Source organism: Ambystoma mexicanum, chromosome 5p (assembly GCF_040938575.1).
Source record: "Ambystoma mexicanum isolate Mex_15411 chromosome 5p, UKY_AmexF1_1, whole genome shotgun sequence".
Classification (NCBI taxonomy): Eukaryota; Metazoa; Chordata; class Amphibia; order Caudata; family Ambystomatidae; genus Ambystoma; species Ambystoma mexicanum.
The window spans coordinates 88,679,421-88,699,645 of record NC_090930.1 but is presented as its reverse complement, the minus strand read 5'-3'; positions in this window follow the sequence as shown (position 1 = coordinate 88,699,645).

Here is a 20,225-nt window from a genome sequence, read left to right as displayed (position 1 = left end):
CCACTTTTGAAATCCAGGGAGACAATGATGAGGTTATTGGAGGCAGTCTTGGTGACCCACTCTAGGTTGGTATAGATGGGCTTGTCAAAGTAAATGACTCTTACTCTCAAGCATGATCTTTCATAGATTTGCAGGTAGATGTAAGAAAGATCCAGCCAAATGTATGATGCTTTCTGGAGGGGGTGGTAGTAGGGGCCTATGTCATGATTTTGTCTCTTGTTTTGCCAGTCCAGCCAAATGAAGCGGTTCGCAGCTATGTGTGGTGCATTACAAAACTCCAAAGATATATATAAATCAATCAATACAATTCTTTGTGTCAGTGAAGAATGCTGCAAACTGGGTTCATTTGAGTAGAAAACATTGACTGATAATAGTGTTGGAACCATTTATCTGATGGTTGCTTGCCTTCTCAATTTGAGTTTAACTTGTGGGCCTTTAGCCAGAGTTATGCTGCATTTGAGTGTCTGATAGGTTTTGTTGCCATTATGTCTTGCTGGTTTTTAAGGTTTCAATTTCTTAAATATGTTTTAGTGGAAACCATTGGACAAAATGTACACATTCTGTATGTATTTGGGGATGGGATTTACAGAGTTCAAACCTAGCTGGGAAGCAAAAGAGCAAGTGTATAGGGGACACACCCTTAATGTTTCAAGTAAGGATGCGGTATAGTAGGAGGCGATGGATGATTAGGGAATGCAGGAGATGCTGAGAGCTCCAGAGGAGGAGAAGAGGGTTGAGAGGTGCAATCAGCGGTTGCCAAGATGTTCTTTAAAGAGCAGGATTTACAGGTCCTTCCTGGAGTGTAGGATGGAGGCCTGTCTTGGTAATGTCTTCTAGAGGCAGAAGGGGGCTTTCCCCATGTCTTTTCCTCTTGCAGTTCTTTGTTTCATGATTGGTTATTCTGTGGCATTTGGTGGTATTAGTGATAAGATGTTACATACAACCTCATATCTAAAGCACACCCACATAGAATCATTTCAGGTGCCTATTTCCCACCATAAGCAGACTTAAGTGCGTAGCAGTTATTTCTTTGCTCAATGTTAAGTAGCTCATTTTGTTTAGATATAACTTTGCTCAAATATGTTTTGCACTTGGCAATATTGTATCAAAGAACTGCTGGCTACCTCTTGGTCAGATTTAATAGTTATTTTGTTTTTGAGGGCAGCTCATGTGCAAATGTCATCAACTGAGCTAAGTTCCATGTCCAAATTATTAAAGATTCCACTGGTAAGAGCCATTGCTCATAAACAGATGTTACGACTATTCCGATTAAAAGTTGTACATAAATAGATAAAAAAAATCCCTACAATAACTTGCTGTACATAGCTAATGTTCATGCATTTTTTCTATATATAAAATGCAAGGAGGTGTGCATTTAGGCACATCCACAAGAGTGATTAATTTCTTATGTAACAGTTCTCACATGTTAGCCCCATAGAACTTGCATTCTATATACACTGTTATTCGTGCCTTGCAGCAGTTGTGTATAGGGCCGTTATAAATGACATATCATTTCATATCAAATCACACCCAAACATTTTATGAGGATTGGGGCTCTATATTTAGCATGCCATGACCCCTCCCCCCTTTGCTTTTGAGATAGCCCATCACCATTGTGTGTAAATTTAGGACCTAGGCAGTCGTAATGACTTACCAAAGATAACACTGTGGCATTGCGACTCCAGCTATACTTCAACGGCTGTTTTATATTGACGACATTGGTTTTGGCAAGAATCGTTCCAAACGACAAGCCCCAAAGAAGTACTTTTGCTTGAATAAGACTCAACTACAACCAGCAAGGTGTAAGAGGCAGCGGTGAGGTGTAGATAGCGACATGACAGTCTCAAATGGATACCATTATACCATTATATTTCTGAGGTACGGAGGAGTTCTTAGCTATTATGTTGGCGAGATCCATCAAATGTGGAAAAACGTGAGAGGGTGAGCAGGCAGATTTGTCTTATACCCCTATTTGCGGAGAATGGAATAAATAACTTTTGGCCACATTCTAGAGCTACTGCTGTAATCCAGCTTTATACCAAGTAAATCACTACACTGGTATGGACTCATAAACAATTAATCAGCAATAGGAATTGTACCTGCCTCCACTAATCTCACTACCGGTTCTCTTGCTAACATTAATTTCCAATTTCAATTTAATATATATGGTACTCTAAAATATATTTACATAAACTCCTTCTATGATTGCTTCTAAAAAACACACTTTTCTGCAGTGATACCATTGCTGCTTTTAAACCAGCATATGGATTTATCTAAATATAGCATTATCACTTATTTACAGTTATTAATCAGCTTCATTCTTCTTTGTGTTCATGATAACTGTATCATTGGGTACATGTTTTTCTTAGTGTTCCAATTACATCATAATCTTTAAGTATTCTCATATCGTTTAAGCATAGGTTCTTATATCTTCTTTATGACATTCTTTTGCCCTCGTCAGACTTTGCCTTACCATACATCCATTCAGTTCATGGCTGCATTTTGAGAGCTCGTCAAAGGACATCCTTCTTGGTAGCTTTCCTCCACTATGTCATCTTGTGGCTACACTCTAAATGGTTGCCTGAGTGCATATCGTCTCTCATATGCTGGACGTGATACAGGAATATGCAAGGATTCCTATTTGTGGTTCTTCGTCTGTCATTCCAATGGGATGGTGCTAGGGGGGCGGAGATCATGGAGAAGGTGTTCACCTGCTCCTCTAGACTATCATCCAGGTATACAAACATTGACAGAGCTGACAGCTCTGGCTTTCTAAATGAACGTGTACAATTTACCAAAAAATGGCACCATCTGTATTTACAGTGACACCTATTGGTTTATCTCTCGCTTGTTTTAATGTACTGTACAGCATATAGAAATGATGGTGGAGTGCATGGACAGGTGTGGGAACCCTGAGCATTTCCATGTGATCCCCTTAATTTCCTCGTTCAAAGTTGTTCCTACCTATCTTTCTATAGGGGAATCACACTTGTAACAATAGCACCTTGCCAGCAAAAGTCTAATTTCCTTGCTTATTACTCCTTGCGGTGCAGACATTCTTAAAAAAAAACGCCAAATGCTTCTCAAAAGGAATCAATTCCTACTGAAGAAACGTTCTTCCCATGTAACACCTGGACAAAAAAAGAAAATCTACCCTTTAAGATGTGCATATTCCCTGTTCCAGGAAACAATGCACTCAGTGAGGACATGAGTCGCTTGCAGGGGTGTTGCTAGGTCTGGAAAAGATCTGGGGCTACATTAATTTCGGGACTGTTGGGACTCAGGGCTAGCTAGCCTTTTGGTTGCAGCCCTTGAGCTTCTATCCGAGTTTACAACCAAAAGGCCTGGGGCTATAGCCCTCCCAGTCCCCTCTAGCAACACTTGTGGTCCCCAGGCTCACAGGAGCGGGAACTCATAAGTAAACGATACTGCACTCGGCAGCAGTGCTCAGCCCAATGAGCTTTCTCTTGAGCAGATCACCTATGGACAGATTTTGCAAGCTTAAGGTGCTTTCCTGTCTTGTTATTGTAAACAGAGTCTTTGTTATCCTCCGTTCAGCATGATTGACCTACAAATCTCCTGATCCAGGAGGTCCGGGCAGTGACTGCAAAGCTTTAGCAGCCGGCCGACCTGAGCGTTGTAATCGTGTTAGCGGACTGAGTTCTAGGCCAAATTCATTTCTCATACTAACAAAGATGTATTCATTGACAAAACAAAAAAGCACCCTACAGAGAATACATAAAACTGCTGAATATCATATGTCAGTACTAATCATCTCTGTCAACATTTAATAGATGGCAATGTGCCATTTCACATGCTATGGTAGCAAGATCAATGTAATATACTATTTAAAATGCAGTCTTTTATTAAATATGCATATAAGTCAAAGTACTGTCTAGCACGTAATTGCAGAGCCCACAACTAGTGTCTAGTGTTAGACATTGTGTGTATACATTCTGCTGGTTTGAACGTTTTCTCCAAAGTCCCCATGCAATTCGGCTGAACCCATGCACATTTCGGTTCTCATACCAACCTTCACATATTCTCTGACATAGAGAATTATACAGCACTGTGGATCCAATATATACAACTCTTAGATAACATGTCACAATATGAGCTGTCAGGGCCCACACTTGTAGATGAATACTATCATATAGTGTCATTATCTTGCAATGCATTGGCATGTTTCATATCTGCCTTCTTCTATGTCTTCTTCTGTTTCTTCTTCTCCCTGCATTTATTCTAGATCTTCTTCTTTTCTGCCCACATTCTTTCCTCTTCATGTCAGTGATATTTCTGCGACCCTTACTAAGGAACATCCTACTCCATCTCCAACTGATCCTCTTCATTCTCCTCTAGTTCGTCCAGTCTATTCCTCCCTTCTGCCTTATTTCACTTTTTTGTATAGCATTTCAGTCTCTTCTTCTACAGCTCCTTCTTACTTTAAGCATACCTCTATTTTGCCTATTTTGAAATAACCTACTATTGATCCCTCTCTCTCTTCTAATTCCCAGCCAATATCGCTTTCAGGTCTCCTTTCTGAGCAATGTGAGTGTATTGTTTACTCACATGTTTCCTCATTTATTAATCTGCATTCTCTCCTACCTCCTTTTGAATCTGGGTTTCGGCCATGTCAATCTATAGAAACGGGTCTTCTTCCTGTTTCCAACTTCCATCTTTCTTCTCGTCACTCTAAACGTTCTGCTCTGCTTGTTCTTCTTGTCCTTTCAACTGCTTGATACTGTTGATGACACTCTGGCTGATTTGGCTTTTCATGAGTCAGTTCTTAAGTAGTCTCAATCTTACCTCTAAGGGTGCGCTTTCTCTGTGTCTTGGGTGGGTGAATTCTCTTCTCACTTTCATTTTTCTCACAGTGTTCCTCAAGACTCGGTTCTAGGTCCTCTCCTGTTTTCTCTCCTCTTCTTTTGGCTTTTCCTATCATCTTTACATTATCGATTCTCACATTTTGCTGTATTTCTCTTCCTTTACTGATAGTATTAACTCATCCTTGTCGTCTTGTCTTTTAGCCATCCATTCTTGGATATCTGCACATTATCTGCATCTTAATCCTTTAAAAACTGAGGTTCTGTTTTTTCCTGCTTCTCCTCTTGCTCCTCCTTTTCTTTCTTTTTCTCCCTCGTCTCTCTCTATTTCTTCATCAGCTCGTAACCTTGGTGTTAGCTTTGATTTTTCACGCTCATGTCATTGCCCCTCTTTAATATCCCAAAAGCTTGCAGTCTTCTTACTTTTTCTTTGGCTAAACGTCTTGTTTCGTCTTGAGCTTTTTCTTGTCTGTTGTTCTTCTGTTTGGACGTCCTGCTTCTCATCTGGCCCCTTTGTGCTCTATCTATCATTCTTTTACTCTGTACGCTTGCTCCTCAAGATTCAATTACCTCGGCTCTTCAATCTCTGCATTTGGCCTCCTTTGAATATCGTTTATTTTTTAATGTTATTTGTGTTGTTTATAAGCCCCAATATGGGTTTGCCCCTCTTTATCTTTCTTTTTTAATTTCTTTTTATAATCTATCCCGTTCACTTCGTTCTTAATCTCTTTTCAAACTAATTGTTCCTTTGCTCTTTTTGCTCCTTGGTCCTGGAATGCTCTTCCTCTTTCCCTACGTTTTATTTCTTCTTTTTTTTGTTTTTTCTATTTAAGTCTCAAATAATATATTTGAAACTTTTAATCTGTTTCATGTCTGTTTGCTCATGTTAACTGTACCGTCAATATTATGTACAGCGCTGAGGCGTCAAGCGTTATAAAAATCTAATACAAATACGAACATATATGTTCAGCCCTCAGTTAGGCATTATAAAAATAGCACATAACATAACATGTTTAATTATCTCATGTGAATGCATAATTAGCAAATCTCTCTGGGTTGGATGTTTCTGACAATATTGCCCCCAAGCCCTCAGCCACCACTGTTGAATGTATCATCCTCTTTCAATTTCCATCATGCACACGTGAAGTGTTGTTCAGTGGCAGAGACAAGAAGGGCCATGGGGGGTGGTTGCCTACCTTGGACCCCTCAACATTGCTGGTTTTACCCACTGCCTCCCACAGGGCTGATGCTAGCTTGAACAGACCATATAATTATTTCAATACAAATAAAAGAGTGCTGAAATGCGTGGCGGAGCATATGAGTGCAAGGTTGTTAAAGAACTTAGTTGAGATCCCAAGATCAAGCGCCCTACTTGTTCAAGTACTTCCAGGGTGCTATCTGCTTGTGCACGTGTTTGGCTTGCCCCAGTGCCCCAGAGAGAATAATAAAGTAGCAGAAGACCTAGAGGTAGGTTTATAAAAAAAAAAAAAGATCGTTTGCATGTATGGAAGTAATGCATGCAGTTTGTTTGTGTGCAAGAAATTGACACAGTCTGTGCCTATGCATGTATATATGCAAGTGTCAGTGTGTGTGTGTGTGTGTGTGTACGACAGCAATGTCTGTGTTTGTTTTGACAGGTGTGGTGAGGCACATCATGAAAGCTATTTACAATGGAAATGTTGGCCTACATTGTGTGCTGGACACCATCAAAGTGAGCATGCTGTCATACTGTGGCAAATGTGGGATATTAGGTGGCCACAGTTTCATGAATGTGCACCACAGTAGCAATGCTGGTATTTATTGTGATAACAGATTCATGACAAAAGCATGGAAGTAATGTTGGCATATGTTGGACCTGTTGTATATATACTAGAAATACTGGCACGTACAGTGGCATGTATAGTGGGGTGTAATGCCAAAGTGATTTGAATGTTGCCCTATATTATGTGTGATATATTTTTGTAAACATTTATTAAATTGTATCTAGTGCACCAATTACCATTACTGCTATCTTGGTGCTGAATTTAAACCCGGACACAAGAAACTGAGAGGAAAAGATTGAACATGAAACGTCTGTGATAAGCCAGGTCTTCAGTGCTTTGTGGGAAGGCAGGAAATGGCAATGTGTATGTACAGACGTCCGAAGAGGGACCCACAGATAAGCATCCGGGATAGTGGGACCTCTGTCTAAGTGGGAGGCGTGAGAACATAGAACAATCACAAGATTGTCCGAAGAGAACCTAAGAGTGAGAAAAGGCAGGTAAGACAGCATAGCAATTAAAACAAAAAACCGAGGGTGTTTCGAATGAATGGTTTTGAAAGCAAGCCTTAAATTGAATTTGCTGTACCACAGTGAAGCCCGGAAGAGCAGTGGAGACATGATCAGAAAATAAAGGATTGTATTAGTAAGCAAGCAGCAGCATTTTCATTGCACTGTAGATGGTAAACAGATAATTCAGGAACACAGGAAAAAAAGAGCATTGCAACAGTCAAGGCAGCTATGGTTTAGACTATTAACTATTTGTACCTGAGTATGATATGATATATTTATAACGCTCCTATACACAGGTGTTTCAGGCGCGACAAGGCAAAGGTGGGGAACTAGGCAGGACAAGACAACGATCTTACTAGGCCAAGTGATATTGAGATTGCGCAAGTGCAAGGGAGAGGGTAAGGGGAAAAGCACCAGGGAAAGGGGAGGAGGAGAAGTAAGAGACAAAGGTGAAGAAATAAAAACAAGTGTGGCCAGCAAGTGGCAGTGCAAGAGGAGTTAAGTGCAGACAGCAAGGGTTAGATATGTGCAAGAAAGGGGGCTGTAGGTTTGCAGGTACAGTCCCAGTGCAGGGGTGCCAGAGGAGGTGCAGGTGTGCAACTGGGGGGGCAGAGACCTCGGCACGTGATTCACAGGGTAGCCAGGTAGACCGATCCAGTATCAGACAGGAGATCAGCAGGGAAGTGGAAGATGGAAGGCAGAAGCAAAGGGGAATGTCTTGAGCTACTTCCGGATCCAGAGATGGTTCTGCTCAAGTTTCAGAGAGGCAGGGCAGCTGTTCTAGAGGGAGTCACCGGCAGAAGAGAGAGATCTGCCCCCAGCTCGCTGCTTAGAAAAGCACCTGACTCTCAGCGAGTTAGAGGTGGAGGAATAAAGAGCTTGATGAGGAATATACTTCTGAAGAGAAAGCTAGAGATATATTGGTCTCAGGCACCAGACAGCATTGTGTACAGTGTAAAGGGTCTTAAATTTGATCCTAGCAGCCACTGGGAGCCAATGGAGGGTTTCAGTGCTGGAGAGATACGATCCCTGGGCTTAAGGCCAAGGACAAGTCTTGCAGTCCTCATCTGCATGAGTTGCAAAGGACAAAGAGTAGAGGTGGGTAGATTTAAAAAGAGGCTGTCACAGTAGTCAAGCCTAGAGAGAACCAGAGCTCTGGAGACAGTAAGTTCTGTAAAGAGGTGAAAATAGGAACAATGTGTGCCCCAGAACTAAAATGACATAATCCTTCTTTCAGCAAAAAAGAGCTCTGACTCACTCCCTTGTGACACTAAGTCCCACTCATCTTCGTGTCTGTTGTGTTCAAAGAATTTCTTTGGTCAATGGTCCTCTCTATGTGGTCCCTGTTAAAGCGGCAGGTCTCCCTTGAAGCTGCGGCAAGACCAGACTCTCTGACTCCTGCAAACCACATTCGAGTACCTTAAGAACAGGGTCCCCCTAGTGGGGTGGCTAACTGTGTACAGCAGTCCCAGACATGTCATCATTTATGATGCAACACATACAGTAGAAACTAGCGCAGCTGGTTGGTGAGTGCCTATAAATGATCAGTCTGCTCCATAAGAGATGCCGGGTCATTTCTTCTAGCCCAGTCAGGCTGTCTTCCATCACGTGGGTGCTGCAGTGATCATCTTCCTCTCACATTGAAGGTCAAAGAACAAATTAACTACACTCCTAACACACTGCTACTTTATCATCATATTGTGCACCTGGCAGGCTTTTATACTGGTTCAAAGGAGGTACTGGGGCATGTTGTATAGTGCTTGGGATAGATGTGCAAGCCTGGTGATATAAGAGAGAATGTTGGCTGTGAATGAGAGAATGTTTATGTGTGAGTGAGAGCATTTGTGCTGATATGGTTCTAAATACAGGAGTTGGAGAGCCCCTGCCTGGGTGATGGAAGCCATTTGTTATATTTGTAATATCCAGTGGTTATCTCTGTAATAACTTAATGTAACTGACTGATGCTGTAATAAATTAACTGTACTGGGACCTACCTGTGAGCTTGAGGATCCTACATGATTTAATTGGCATAGAGTTGATCTTCTTGAAGAAAGGAAACTGTCCTGTGTTGCAAAAGGGAGATGTTTAAGGTGACTAGTCAGCTACAGGGGGTCCAGTAAAGAGGAAAGAGAAACCACTGCCCCCACAAGTAGGTCCCGTCACCCAGGGCAAAGAAGAGGGAGAGTTGCAAGTGGTCTCGTGGGTAAATGCAGAACACCCTGGGCAAAGAACAAAGGGAGGTGTAGTGCTGAGCCAAGAAAGAGAGGGAGCTGCAGGCCCTTCCAAGTATAGAATCTTAGGTGCCAAGTGCCCCAGGGCAAAAAGAGGCTGTAAAACCCAGGACCAAAGAAGGCGGGCCCCTTAGTGAATTGAACAAAGGACGCCAAGTATAGTCCATGGACAAGCAAAGCAGTGCTCATCCTTGATCAAGAAGAAGAACGCCAGCATGACAGGGTAATAAATTGGTTTTCTGACAGTGGGACAGTTACCAGTTACCAGCTCCTGTTAAAGTAGGTGATATAGGAGTGGAGAAGCACTGCCCGTGGCATGTGGTTAAAGCGCTGTTCAACTGGTGCAGACCGCCCGTTGCAATCAACGAGCTCTGCAGGGCAAGGTGCCCAACAATTAAGTGATGGTGTGCGAGTGCTGGTGGAGGAATGACGAACGGCTAGAATACTGGTCACAAAGTTGTGGGGTGGTTCTTATGAAGTAAGAAGATCCGAGAAAAGGACCTTGCTGCGTGCCGCTTGACATGAAGTCGTCACGCTAGGAAGAGGAGCAGTCGTGAGGTCAGACGGTATTCAGAATTTCTCAGCCATGCACCCGAACAAGAATATTTAGAAGAAAAGATGGGCGTGGTAACTGCTAGTCAGCAGAATGGTCTCGCAGGGAGCGATGTTTGGAAGGCAGCAACGTGATGTGAAAACAGGTTGACATACAGAGGGACAGTTAGATGTCTTAGAAGAGTTTTCACTCAGAGCACGGTGTTAGGATATTTTTTTTTCTGCTGTGGTACTGATTAAGGAGAAGGCAGACGTTTCATTTTGAAGTGGGATGATTAAGTGGCTGACTATATAAGGTGCTGAGGTAAACTGGAGTAGTACTGGAGTAGTTCTGAGTTTCCGGATCATTTGAAAACTAATAGGTTGTAATGCCTAGTCGGCCTTAGGCAGCACATTGATGTCGGGGCAATATGGAAATGGCAGTGTTTGTCATTCACTTTTTTTTGGAAGAATTTAGCACTATGTTTCATTTCTGCAACACGGACTGTTAGTAATGGTATAGGTTTATGATGACGAATGCAATGTCATGTTCTAGGATATATGATGGAACTGCAAGCTCATTCCAGGTTATGGTCCTGTGGAATAGGTTTAAGTGCAGACAAATGCAATGTCATGCTCTAGGATATGTGATGGAACTACAAGCTCATTCCAGGTTATGGTCCTGTGGAATAGGTTTGGGTGCTGACGAATGCGATGCCATGTTCTAGGAGATGTGATGAAACTGCAAGCTCATTCCATGTTATGGTCCTGTGGAATAGGTTTAAGTGCTGAGGAATGCAATGTCATGTACTAGGAGATGTGATGGAACTGCAAGCTCATTCCAGGTTATGGTCCTGCGGAATAGGTTTAAGTGCTAACAAATGCAATGCCATGTTCTAGGAGATGTGATGAAACTACAAGCTCATTCCAGGTTATGGTCTTCTTGTGGAATAGGCTTAAGTGCTGATTAATGCAATGTCATGTTCTAGGAGATTTGATGATACTGCAAGCTCATTCCAGGTTATGGTCTTCTTGTGGAATAGGCTTAAGTGCTGATTAATGCAATGTCATGTTCTAGGAGATGTGATGATACTGCAAGCTCATTCCATGTTATGGTCCTGCGGAATAGGTTTAAGTGCAGAGGAATGCAATGTCATGCTCTAGGAGATGTGATTATACTGCAAGCTCATTCCAGGTTATGGTCTTCTTGTGGAATAGGTTTAAGTGCTGAGGAATGCAATGTCATGTACTAGGAGATGTGATGAAACTGCAAGCTCATTCCAGGTTATGGTCCTGCGGAATAGGTTTAAGTGCTGACGAATGCGATGTCATGTTCTAGGAGATGTGATGGAACTGCAAGCTCATTCCAGGTTATGGTCCTGTGGAATAGGTTTAAGTGCTAACAAATGCAATGTCATGTTCTAGGAGATGTGATGAAACTACAAGCTCATTCCAGGTTATGGTCTTCTTGTGGAATAGGCTTAAGTGCTGATTAATGCAATGTCATGTTCTAGGAGATGTGATGATACTGCAAGCTCATTCCAGGTTATGGTCTTCTTGTGGAATAGGCTTAAGTGCTGATTAATGCAATGTCATGTTCTAGGAGATGTGATGAAACTGCAAGCTCATCCATGTTATGGTCCTGCGGAATAGGTTTAAGTGCTGAGGAATGCGATGTCATGTTCTAGGAGATGTGATGGAACTGCAAGCTCATTCCAGGTTATGGTCCTGCGGAATAGGTTTAAGTGCTGACGAATGCGATGTCATGCTCTAGGAGATGTGATGAAACTGCAAGCTCATTCCGGTTATGGTCCTGTGGAATAGGTTTAAGTGCAGAGGAATGCAATGTCATGTACTAGGAGATGTGATGAAACTGCAAGCTCATTCCAGGTTATGGTCCTGTGGAATAGGTTTAAGTGCTAACAAATGCAATGTCATGTTCTAGGAGATGTGATGAAACTACAAGCTCATTCCAGGTTATGGTCTTCTTGTGGAATAGGCTTAAGTGCTGATTAATGCAATGTTATGTTCTAGGAGATGTGATGATACTGCAAGCTCATTCCAGGTTATGGTCTTCTTGTGGAATAGGCTTAAGTGCTGATTAATGCAATGTCATGTTCTAGGAGATGTGATGATACTGCAAGCTCATTCCAGGTTATGGTCGTCTTGTGGAATAGGCTTAAGTGCTGATTAATGCAATGTCATGTTCTAGGAGATGTGATGATACTGCAAGCTCATTCCAGGTTATGGTCTTCTTGTGGAATAGGCTTAAGTGCTGATTAATGCAATGTCATATTCTAGGAGATGTGATGAAACTGCAAGCTCATTCCAGGTTATGGTCTTGTGGAATAGGTTTAAGTGCTAACAAATGCAATGTCATGTTCTAGGAGATGTGATGAAACTGCAAGCTCATTCCAGGTTATGGTCTTCTTGTGGAATAGGCTTAAGTGCTGATTAATGCAATGTCATGTTCTAGGAGATGTGATGATACTGCAAGCTCATTCCAGGTTATGGTCTTCTTGTGGAATAGGCTTAAGTGCTGATTAATGCAATGTCATGTTCTAGGAGATGTGATGATACTGCAAGCTCATTCCAGGTTATGGTTGTCTTGTGGAATAGGCTTAAGTGCTGATTAATGCAATGTCATGTTCTAGGAGATGTGATGATACTGCAAGCTCATTCCAGGTTATGGTCTTCTTGTGGAATAGGCTTAAGTGCTGATTAATGCAATGTCATGTTCTAGGAGATGTGATGATACTGCAAGCTCATTCCAGGTTATGGTCGTCTTGTGGAATAGGCTTAAGTGCTGATTAATGCAATGTCATGTTCTAGGAGATGTGATGATACTGCAAGCTCATTCCAGGTTATGGTCGTCTTGTGGAATAGGCTTAAGTGCTGATTAATGCAATGTCATGTTCTAGGAGATGTGATGATACTGCAAGTGCATTCCAGGTTATGGTCTTCTTGTGGAATAGGCTTAAGTGCTGATTAATGCAATGTCATGTTCTAGGAGATGTGATGAAACTGCAAGCTCATTCCAGGTTATGGTCGTCTTGTGGAATAGGCTTAAGTGCTGATTAATGCATTGTCATGTTCTAGGAGATGTGATGAAACTGCAAGCTCATTCCAGATTATGGTCTTGGGACTATTTTGGTCTTAAGTCCAATGCTTTGGGAGAGCAATGGAATTTTCGTAGTTAAGACAAAATGTTCTGGATGTTAGAGCTGCAAGATTTGCGTTGGACCTTTAGGGTGTATTAAAACAATTCAAGTTCTAAAGGTAACGTGTGGTGGTTTCAGAAGCTAAAATATGCAGAGCTTCCAGTGTCATGTTGAAGAATCTGCCAGTTGGCTAGAATGGTATTATGAGCTAGCAGGCAGAGGATAGACTCTGGTATGGTTGAACAAGGAGAGAAAGCAGCTAGAATAACACATTTGAGGAATTTCAGGTTTAGGGCTTCAAGACAGCCATGGACTCTTAGCAAAATCTTTTGTAATATTTAGAGCTGCATATATAGAGCTACATATGCCATAGATAACATACTGTGTTGCTGAGAGTTCTGGAAAGTATTTTTTCTTGAAATTTCCACGTGTTCTAGTATTGACATGTTTTGGTAAAGTGTGGTGGTGTGTCTGTACCAGGAATCTAGGTGTGGCATGGTTGTTAGACCCTACATGTAGTGTGCATCTGTGAGCGGTACCTGTAATTAATAAGGTATGTGTGCAGTTGAAGTAGAGAAAGGGGGTGCGGCCTCAGCAGAGCGCCACCGCTCATTGAAAAGGTGTGTCTTCAGTTAAATCGAGAATGGGGGTGTGTCGTCCAACAACCTCAGTAGCTCTTGAGGTAGGCACAGAAGATTGGTTGAAGCTATGTTAACATACACCGAGAAATAAAAGGGGGGTGTCTTCCACTTGTTAAGAGTTGTACCTCTTGTAAAAAATGGTGCAGGGTGAGAGGTATGCATTGTGGGTGTTCATATCTGGCTATACATGTTGTAGATTTCCAGGGAGGAGTGTTAGTTGCTGGAAGGTTCTTTCTTGTTGTGTATGAGGATAAAGACATATGGCTCCCACTTGACTTTGTTGTCTTGCATAGAAGTTGGTGCTGCCCCACCTCCTTTCACAAGTTCTTTGTGCACTCAGCGTGTGGCTAACATCGGTAGTGGTGAATGTGCGAAGTTTGTGTGCTGGATGTTTAGTTTATGTGAAGAGGGGAGATATATTGTGATGTGCTCCATTGTGATGTGTTGATATCTGGAAGGAAGGGAGATGTGTTGTATAGTGCCTGGGATGGATGTGGAAGTCTGGTGATGTTAGAGAGAATGTTGGCTGTGACTATGAGAATGTTTATGTGTGACTGAGAGAATGTGTGCTGATAAGGTTCTACAGACAGGAGTCTGAGAGCCCCTGCCTGGATGATGGGAGCCAGTGGTTATCTCTGTAATATCTAGTAGTTATCTTTGTAATATCTTAATGTAACTGACTTATGCTGTAATAAAGCAACTGTACTGGAACCTATCTGTGAGCTTGAGCATCCTACATTATTTCACTCTAACCTTCACACACACATTTCACTCACCCCTGAAAGGAACTCATGGTGGCAACAGTAAAGACAGACACAAGTTATCACAGTTCAATGGTGTCTATTGAACTCTATAATGGATGAGATAAACGACTAATCTAAACTTAAATCTAAGATGGGAGCAAGCTACGACCATCAAATAATAATAAGGCATTCCTAGTGGCCTCTTGTCAAATAAAAAGGGCCTATACTAAAAAAATATATATATATATATATTTTAAATACTTACTATTAAATCACAAAAATAGTATGGGATAATGTTCACGAGAAAAAGAAAGAAGTGTTCAGTAAATGATAAGTCAGGATGGTATGGCTGGGTCTACCTTCCCCACAATTGAAGCACAGGGCAAGGCGCAATTCTTGAGCACAGCACACTCCTGGGCCTTGACAGCACGAGGTTCACAATTCAGTTCAACAATATCAAAACCCCTTGAGAGGCTAAGTCTCTTTCCTGCAAAAGCCTCTTGCCTTAGAAGGTTTGCCTATTCAAAGTAACAAACAAACAAAAGTTCTCTCTGTGATCTTGCACCTTGGTCGATTGCTCCTCGCCCGTAGGATCTCCCTCCCCCGGGCTAGGATCCTCCTTGCAAAAACAGGCCTCCCTCTGTCAGGTTCACTATGACCTCTCAGATATCTCTTTTAATCTTTAGGAGCATTAATGTCTGTTTAGAAAAACAACACACTTGCTTTGACACACTGTTCTCATGTGTATTATTCTTCAACCCTTTTCATAAAATGGCAACACATACACAAACAAGAGTTCTTTTGGCAATTGCTCTTTGCACCTGGGATATGCCTCTGTCGGTCTTGGATCCTTCTTGCATCTTGGGCCTCCCTCTGTCGGGTTCACTATGTCCTTTCTTCAACACAGTTCATTCATTCCAAATACAGTTCATGTGTTGCTCATTTTCATCAGAAAGCAGGGTTTCTGACTCCTAGCTTTATTTTGGCATCCTTCTCACGTGTTAACATTTACCAATTATCACAGTTCACAATCGTAGTGGAAAGCGGGATTCCCTACCCCTAGCTTTCCTCTGACAACAGGTCAGAGACTTGCGATTGTGCAAGGATTTTGACGTAACCCTTGTAGTACCACTCTAATGCCTCACACCACCCTTTCCCAGGGCCATCTATTTAAAAAACAGGTCCCAGTCAGAGCATTTTGAATGAGCGCCCACGTTGCGCCAGATCCTTCTGCACCTGGAACTCAACTGGGCTTTCTTTAAAGTTCAAACATACACACAAGTTCTTCTTCTTGTAAATTCCTTGCGTTCAAAAATGTTGCTATTTGCAACCTTGCGCTCAACACAATTTGGTTTACTATCAGTTTCCTCTGACTCACTGGCTATGCTGAACCCGTTGGCTCCTTTGTTCTCCGAAGTCAAGGATAGTATCACAGTGCCTGCTTGCCGCTCCGCCTGCGTTATCAATGCAGGATGCCCCTGTGTACCATTGACATCTGTTTTACACGCCAGCTGTAACTCCCAGTCTTATGATTTCCCTTTCAGAGGCTTTGCTGGTCTGAGTTCAAAAGGCCAAGGGCAATGCCCCCTTCATTGTCCTTCCAGGTCTCACTGCTTTTCTCCTCCCTTTGTACTGCCGGGTTAGGTAGCTGTCTCCTCATGCATTCGGCCTTGCTCGAAGTGTGCTTTCATGCTCGGCCTTTTATCCCTGTGGGGAAGGTAAAGGGCTGTCAGGTGTGTGTGGTTATTGTTAATAGCCTGACTCTGCCTGACCTGAGTGTTAGAACATATCAGATAAATGTCTCTGGTGTTAGTCTGTTGTCTGTTACTGTGTAAGAAAGTGTCGGGGAGGTAGAGCTTTTGAATATCCTATAGGGTAGGATGGGGAAAGGTGTTACAGGGGAGGGAATACTGCATGTCAACAATCTGTGCCCCACTTCCACTCCACGAAGACCCCTCGCCCAGGTAATCCTCCCCCACTGGTCCACCCCCAGGAACCGGACCCAATAGCGATGGCCGTGTCCTGGCCACCTGGACGACAGACCTCCGGGGATAAGTGGGTGAGATATCTTCGGGTTTTTCACACTCCCTTAGCGCCATCCAGCTCTAAGGTCTCCATCCTAGTTTTGAACTATAATTTATCCCTCCCAGCACCTCACAGTCCAAATCATATGATTGCCACTCAAAGACGTGGCCTGTCCATCCTCTTTGATCATTTCAGGACTTGTTACTTTTGGGTTGGTGGTCAAAGGGCACCGAGTGCCATGGAATTCAGGGATCTTGAGGTATAGTCAGTTATATGGTCTATAACTCGTGGTTGCCTGGGGATGGGCCTGGTCATGATTTGGCCAGTGTAAGAAAACGTGCACACTAGGCGCCGGCCTATGATCGCGGTCCCGTAGTGCTCATTCCATGTGGATAAAAAACATCTTTGCAATACTGTTAGGTCAATGAAAAAATGTTATGGTGGTTTGGGTTGTGGGTTGTCCTCACAGGAGCTCAACATGCCTTGAGATTTTCCTCGTCTCACAGTTAGGACCTAGTGCATGAAATGCCACATTCACCATGCAGGCCTTGTCTCCAAACTGTGGTAACTAACATCTTCACAAAATGTCAGTCTTGCTCGTGCTTTTGGCTATATTATGTGGGTTGATTATATTGGGGTGGGATCATACCACTGTCCTCCCTCCCCCCTAGCACATCATAGTGTTTCAAAATGCTGCTTGCCTTACTCTAAAGTGACTAGGGGTGTGGGATGAGGTTGCCCATCCAAAACACTTCCTGGATAGGAAGTGCCAGAAGGTCTCTTAATCTACAACAAAGGACAAGGAAGCTGCCTACAGCTCACTCCACAGCTGTGAGCCGTCCACCTTAAAGGATGACAAAAGCCCTTTGAAAAAGCTGGGAGAAGTGCCTCAATCCCAACATCCTCCTTAAAGGACATTTCCGAAACAGGTGAGTTCTTCTGCTGATCAAAGCGTTGCTTAAAACCATCAGAGCCTTCTTAACCAGTTCTTCAGAACCACCGATTAGCACTGAGATGATTCCTGACCTGAGTCACTGTGTAGGCCAGCCAGCAGTTGTTCCTCCCGCTTCACTCAACGAACCATCTTGTTGCCTGATACTCACAGCTGACTCCTGTCTCGAACTCTGTGACAGAAGCCTGCAAAGCACCCTGAAGCTGACTCAAACCTTTTGAGCGCCAAGAACACCTACGGCACAAGTCACATAGTGGTTATGCCCCCATGGTCCTTCCCAGAAAGCCCCTAAAGATATATTAAGACCGATTGCCCGCTTTGTGCTGAAGCCAAGAAACCATAAACTGTTGTGGTTATTAACAATACAGACTACCCTTCTGTCAGTATTCAGAATGCATCATCTTTCCTTCTTTAAAACTGTTGGCCCTCTGCATTCCTTTACAGGGAAGGTTACATTCATAGGGCCTCATTCTGACTTTGGAGGTAACCACACCGCTATTTGCAGCATGGCTGCCTCCAAAATCGTTCTGACTCCGCCCTGGTGAATGGAGTAATTACCGGTCCATTCCAAGGTTGAAGGGACCGGTAATTCCCCATTCACCAGGGCCCTTCCCCATTCCCATTTGAGCCCCCATAGGGCTCAATGGGAATGGGGAAGGTGCCGGTACCGTTATTAGCACTAAAGTCCCTTTGCGAGTCCCGTCCTTAACGCCTGCTAAAGGCAGGCATTAAGGAAGGACCTGCAAAGGGAACTCGTAGTAGGGCGGTAAGGGTTTAATGGCACCGGTCTCGTTACTGGTGACCGTTAACCCTTACCGCCCTACTCGGAATGAGGCCCATAGTGATGTTAGACTGTCCATTGTAATTCGATATAGTAGATATGTTTAATACAACCTTGACTGGACACTCCTTTTATCATTGAGTAATAATGGTATTTTTTCTGTGTTGCAACTAACCAACGATCCATGACCTTTCGGAGATAAGCCTGCTGTTCCGTCACATTACCAAAATTGGACAAGGAGATTTATAATTTGCTTGTTATTCCAATCTGTTCAGGTCCCTTCTGGTGTATTAGAGCTGTGGGGTTTATTGATGGTTTGGAAACCAATATTCACCCTTGGACCACTAGTGCTGCCGAGGTTGATTAGTCACAACCCCCATTTGAGTACAACGTCTTTCAAGCCAAGGAGGTAAGGTGTTGTAACGAGAGAGGGATTATCCACAGTGTCAAATGTAGTGGCAAAGTCTGGAAGGATGAGAATAATGGAGAGTTCAGATTGGTAGGCAGTGGATAGAGAATCGGTGACATGGGTGGTAGCCATTTAGTGGAGAATTTGGACCATAATCCAGATTGCAGAGGGCCAGCAAGTGAGTACCACTTGAGACAGTTGAATATGAGGTTGAAGACAACCATCTAGAATGGTAGGGAAGATGAGAAACAGGTCTGTACAATGAGGGGTTATTAAGGTCTGCAGTTGGTTCCTTTTTGAGAGGTGTGACTGTGATTGTGAAGATACCAGTTGAGAGAGAGGGGTTGAACAAGGCGAAGATATGAGACAGGTGCAAGTACCTCAAATTGTGTGTTACATTTACGACAATTAGAGCGTATGACTGTTTGGTAGAGTGAAGGATGGGTAGGAGCTCATTGGGGGAGGTGGGGTTGATGGGCAGAAGAAGGATGAGGTAGGGTGTCAGAGAGATAAAAATGGCAGACATGAGTGGTCCCATGTTTTGGTGATTTTAGTGGAGAAGAGGCAAAGTCACTTGCATAGAGATAGGAAGTGTTTCTTTCCACAAAGAAAATCAGGGCAATTGATTTTATGAAAATGATAGAAAGATAGATAGATAGATAGATAGATAGATAGATAGATAGATAGATAGATAGATAGATAGATAGATAGATAGATATGATGATATGATATGATATGGAATTTATAGCGTGCCTATACACAAGTGTTTCAAAGCACAACGAGGCAAGGGATGGGGAATAATTGGATGAACAGACAACGATCCTACTAGGCCTGGTGTCATTCAGATCGCGCAAGTGCTTGGGAAGGGGGAGAAGGGAGAAGTGAGAGGGGGGAAGGGAGAGGGGGAAAGTGCAGTACAGGGTGACAGTAGACTAAATAAGATAATAAAACAGCTAGATGGCGGCAAGTGCAAATCAAGTGCAGGCATAAGTACTGATAGGGGGACTGTAGGGAGAAAAGAAACTATCCCTAGGTGCAAGGGTTGCCAGGAGGCAGTGCAGATGCGCAACTGGCGGTGCCTGCGCCCGAAATCAGACAGGGTGGCCAGGATGTCTGACCAGTACAGTTTCGGCCAGTGCTTATGGAACCAGAGATGGTTCTCCTCAAGTTTCAGGGAGGCAGGAAGGCTGTTCCAGAGGGAGGCCTCTGCCGAAGAGAGAGATCTACCACCAACTCGTTGCTTAGAAAAGCGATTGACTCTGAGGGAGTTGGAGGCGGAGGATATTTGAGAAGAGAGAGTTGAAGGTATTTTGGCCCGAGGCCCCAGTAGGCCTTGTGGACAATGCAGAGGGTTTTGAACTTAATCCTCGCAGCCACTGGGAGCCAGTGCAGAGATTTCAGTCCTAGATAGATAGATAGATAGATAGATAGATAGATAGATAGATAGATAGATAGATAGATAGATAGATACATAGATACATAGATAGATAATCAAATGAGAGGTCCAATACCATATGATTGACTATAAAGCAGTAGCTGATCTCCAGGGATCTTTGCCCTTTTCTGAGAGATGATGCATGTAAGGCTTTGTGACCCAAGCACTACCCTTTTCTTCCCTACAGGCCCGTTCTCACCTATTTTTCTTCGCTGCTGTCT